Source organism: Impatiens glandulifera, chromosome 9 (genome assembly GCF_907164915.1).
Source record: "Impatiens glandulifera chromosome 9, dImpGla2.1, whole genome shotgun sequence".
NCBI classification, from domain to species: domain Eukaryota; kingdom Viridiplantae; phylum Streptophyta; class Magnoliopsida; order Ericales; family Balsaminaceae; genus Impatiens; species Impatiens glandulifera.
This window is the reverse complement of record NC_061870.1, coordinates 13,425,885-13,431,064: the sequence shown is the minus strand read 5'-3', so window position 1 is coordinate 13,431,064 and position 5,180 is coordinate 13,425,885. Positions and strand designations below refer to the sequence as shown.

The 5,180-nt window shown below is 35.0% G+C and overlaps 1 long non-coding RNA gene across 1 annotated transcript; it reads right to left on the bottom strand.

The window, feature by feature from the left end:
• Nucleotides 1-2,624: 2,624 nt before the first annotated feature.
• On the bottom strand, nt 2,625-3,071 carry LOC124914236. Its single transcript, XR_007096805.1, has 3 exons — nt 2,957-3,071; nt 2,767-2,856; nt 2,625-2,648 (listed from the first exon to the last, which is right to left on the bottom strand). It is a non-coding gene; the product is annotated as an uncharacterized LOC124914236 (long non-coding RNA).
• Between the last annotated feature and the right edge of the window lie 2,109 nt (nt 3,072-5,180).

Sequence of the window (5,180 nt, the reverse complement as noted above, 5' to 3'; positions counted from 1 at the left end):
CGTTGCGTGACGCACCTGAGGGCATTGTGAAAAGTCCACAATGCCCTTACTATATAATTAAAAAAATTCCAGTTTTTCTCAGTTCTTTCTTTCTTGTTCTCTCTCTTCACTTCCCATTCTTCCATTCTCTTCCTTCTCTCTAAAAAGACAACTCCCGACGACGAACTCCGACGACGACCCCCGACGAAGACGTCGGAATCCCAGCGAAGGAGATGTCCGCTACTACTGGTATTCTTCCTCCTTCCTTTATTTCTTTCGCATTGTTTTGTTAGGGTTTAGGGAATGGAGATTTATTAGATAAATGTCACCGGCGGCGAAATACGGGTACGTCACGCAGGTGCGTCACGCAGGTGCGTCACGCAGGTGCGTCACGCAGGTGCGTCACGCAGGTGCGTCACGCAGGTGCGTCACGCAGGTGCGTCACGCAGTTTGGATATTTGTTTGGTTTTTCTCCAAAATCAATGGAGCCCAATCTATGATGTAACTGCTATACTTACCTCCATCCAGGTATGGGTTTGTTTGATTTTGAAGTTGGAACTAACTAAACCAAGCTCACACTAAAAAATACAAAAAGTTATACCTAATTAGTTACATTGCTAACAACAACATGAGTCATGGATAGCATCTGATCAAAATTACATCGAAACTTATAAGGGTTCTATTTTTTCTGCAGTCGGTGCTTTGTGACCCGAACCCAAACTCACTTGGCAACTCAGAAGCTGCAAGGATGTTCAGCGAAAACAAATGCGAGTACAATATGAAAGTAAGGGAGGTTGTTGAGTAGAGTTGGACTGCAGACTACTTCTTTCCGAGGTGGTAGGGTGGTTTGTCCCTATAATAGAGATAGGGAGATTTTATTAGAACTTGAAAAATGTTTTCAACACTTTGTGAACTCTTGAATGGTGAACTACCAACAACATCACATATTTTCTTGGGTTCATTTTGGGGTATTCAGTTTCAGACAAATCTTGTGCATATATTGTTGATGATCCCCTCTGCCTATTAAGGTTGATTGCTTCAATTCTGCTACTCATTATTGTACTGAATTATGCTTATATCAGTTTTAGTGTTTGTGCCTTTTATGTTGGAATGATATATTCTACTACAAATTTTAACTTCAAATAATAACAATTTAACTATCTTGGAACTCTGTTAAAATTTATTTGTAAACTTTTATATTGTAAAGCATTACATTTACCTCAAATCACAACTTCTGGTTCACAAATCACAATTTATTTGTAACTATCCAGACTTGTTTAACCCTCTATAACTTGAAACTAAACCATTAAATCATTTCGTTCAAAATTCAAAGATTTACCTCAATCACACTTCTCTTATCAAATAACAAATAAAAAAAAGATAAATAAATTAAATGCTTGAACCAATTTAAATGAAGAATAATCTATAACAAATGTGTTATATATATACACAGTACATAGTTTACAGCAAAACTCAAATTGGCACAAAAGGAGACATCCTTCCAAGTGATCAGAAGTGATTAGCCAGCAACTCACCAAGTGAATCTATTCTCGACATCTTTTGAGCAGGTTGAGTCATATTCTTCTATTGCATGACTGTCCATTACTGCATTATGATCAGAATTTGTCAATTGATGAAATGAAAGGACAACAAAATAATTACTATACAAACTATAATTAGTTGCACTCTACCTAATGAACTATGAGAAGGCTCATAATGTGGAAAACTTCAAAATAATCAAAAGTTCACCAACATTAGTTCAAGAGTCATTCAAACACTAAACTGAACCAACAACAACAATCAAAAGAAGCAAGTTAATTACCACTAAATCCAAAGTCCCAAGTCCATCATCTGGGTAATTACTCTTTAATGATATTATATCTGATCACTGAATTTCAATCTTATTCTTCAAACCACCATCAAGAACTTCCCATACAAGCTTATGCTTTGCAAAGTAACATTTCGCCACCAAATTCCCTTCATGTCTTGACTTATACTGCATCCAAACAAAACCAATGAAATACCCACAACTTAAAGTAATAACTAAATCCAAAATGAGTAGTACAAAGGAGAGGCAATACAAATTTGCAGGAAATCCATATTCATGTGTACCCACAACATCTAACTCTCATTTCTTTTAAGATGATTTAAGCAATCAGCAGTTATGCCCATCTCATTTTTAATACAATCACCATTTTTCAGTAATTTAAAGCCGATTAAAATGAGCAGGAAGGGAACTCAGATGAGATCAAGAATTCACAAGCCACTCACTGAATCCCTGCATTACATAATGAGTTTCAAGCAATCAGCAGTTATGCCCATCATCAAATAAAATATTGCAATCAAACCCTATATAACAATTCTATGTCCACAAATTCAACTTAGATAACAGAGAGCAGAAAACAAGGAACCATAAAAGAAGAAAGTGTTCTATCTTTATTTATTATTTTGATCAAGTAGTAATAATTCCCTAATGCACGGTAAATAGATAGAAGTTGCAAAATGGTAGAAAATCATGCATGTGCTTTATAAATATTCAGACTTGATGAAAGAACAAAAGTGCACCTTGCTCAGGGCATTAATCGCCATGATGATTTGCTGAATGTTAACAATCTTTCAGGAGATTCTTCAGAATCGTGAAGTTTGGCATTTTGCAGCAACACCTCCACCTAATTATTTTATATCAAACAACATCATTTGACAGATATCAGAAAAAGAAAGGCACTAGATACAAGTGTGTAACATTAACTCGGGCCTATACAAAAGGACAGTTAATATTTTATTAACCTGCTGGCAAAGGGGATTAAGCAATGCCGAAAGAAAATCAGCTTGTTTGTCCGGTGAAACATCTTCAACCCCAATTAACAAGCAAATAGCCTGTAAGCCATTATAGAAGTCATGTCAGGCCAACAAATATCTTGTCAATTATGTCTTCTTAAGCAACCAATTCGAGTAAAGGGGAAAAGTAAGTGCATACCTCAAAGAAAACTCCAGTTTACTGCGGCTCAATTCTTCCTACGACAGCCCAGATCGAAAGGGAAACTAAAAAAGATACTTTACTTGTTTGAGGATTACAATCTGATTGTAATGTACTTGAATGAGATTGGAAAAGGAGCAAGGAATCGGATCAAACGAATAAGATTGAAGAGGGATTTTTGCAGTTGCAATTGAAGTAGAAGAAAAGCTAGGTTTTGAAACGTTTAAGAATGGTATTTAGATTACTTAGGGATTGATTTTGTAGATGTGTGAAAAATAGCTGACTGCGGCTTTCTTTCTATGGTCCGTTCGTTGCTGCGCAGACAGGTTGCTACGTGACGCATCCTGCGTGACGCATCCTGCGTGACGCATCCTGCGTGACGCATCCTGCGTGACGCATCCTGCGTGACGCATCCTGCGAATCTGGACGAATCTGGACGAATCGATGACGTTCTATAAACAAAATCTTCACAAATCAACACAAACAATCATATGTAAACGAAATCAACACAAAATATAAACGAATACAACAAATATAGTGAAAATTTTATCTTTTGGCCGTCGTCGTTCGCCGTTGGAGCCGCAGTTCGCCGTTGGAAGTAGTTCTTCGCCGCTCTACGCCATTGAATATAGTGGAATGGTCCACGGTGCCTCTTCGATCTGTTCTTCACCAATGAAAAGAAGAGAAAATTTTTTCCGCCATTAGGGTTCACCGGCGGAGAAGACATAGATGAGAGAGAAAATGAATCGAAAATGAAAAAAAAATTATGACTTTATAGGGTTCAGGGTGCGTCACGCATCTGGAGGGTGCGTGACGCATGGGTATAATGGTCATTAAAAAATTTGGGGGTCACCAGCGCTATAAAAAACTTGGGCCCGCACCAAAAGCATTTAGCCCCTATTTTGGGGTCATTTCCTCAAATTTCCCGAAAATGTTAGTAGTGTCTATCCACAATTTAAAGAAAATTAAACTGTAAATAAAATATATAAAATTCATGAAAATTAAAATTTATAAATGGAGTTATAAACCAATGAAATGTTAGAGTAAGTTTTAAATGTTTCCTTCACAATAGATTTTATTTCCCCCTTTTTGGGAAAGTAATTGGGAATTCCTCAATTTTACCGGGTCATTTATATCCTGACTCCTAACTTAGTCTTTTTCAAATAATCTCATTTTCTCTCTTTACATTATATCCATTTACTTTATAAAAAAAAAACTAAAAATATATATTATTTTATTTTATCTATCTATTTTATTTGCACAAATAAACTAATATTACTTATTTATTATATATATATATATATTGAAAATTGTCGTAATTTAATTATTTTAAGATACGATCGAAACTCGTTTCTAAGCTAATTATTTATTTTTCAATTCCGTGCAATGATTATATATATGATTTTAGAAAAATATTTTTATAGGATCAAAATTATTTTGAAAATATTAATTGGGGAGCAAAATGAGTGTCTACATGTATGTATTTAAATAGGCTTACGAACTGCTCGAGCTCGGCTCGTTTAGAAAACTCGTTAAGAGGTTGTTTGTAACTTATAAGAAGACTTAATGTTAGGCGAAGAACTTCAACTTTTTTGGAGTTATTAAATATTAAACGAGTCTCTAAACAAAATGTTCACAAGCCCATAAACAACAATGCTATAACGAACATTTTCACATGTCTTTAAACAAAATGTTCACAAGCTCATAAAAGAGCCTATAAACTAACATGTTCACGAGTTAACAATTCGAATATGTAAAAGTTCTAGCTTACCTTATTAAAAATTCAAATTTTTAAACCAGCTCAAACTCGGTTATGTAAGACTAACAAATCATCTCAAACAACTAACCAAAATTCAAATAGCTCATTATGTTTACTTACATCCTTCCTTGCATGGGTTAAAAAAAACCCAAAAATTTCAATTAATTTTAGTTACATTTTTTCTCATAGTGATATTGATTTACTTAAACTATTTCCTTAATACATCATTTAAAATTTGAAAAGATCAATTTCAGCATCTATCACAAGCTTAGTAGCTAAAAATGTGTTTATGAATACCCACCGACATTAAGACACGTGGCATAATCGCGGCCATTTATTTAACTCATGATTCGTTGTATCTTAAAGAGTGTGAGAAGGTAGGGCTTAATTCGTAAACGACGTCGTTCCTGAAACCTGAGAAAACGAGAAGCGCATTAAAGTGGTGCGTAACCAAACACTGAAAAT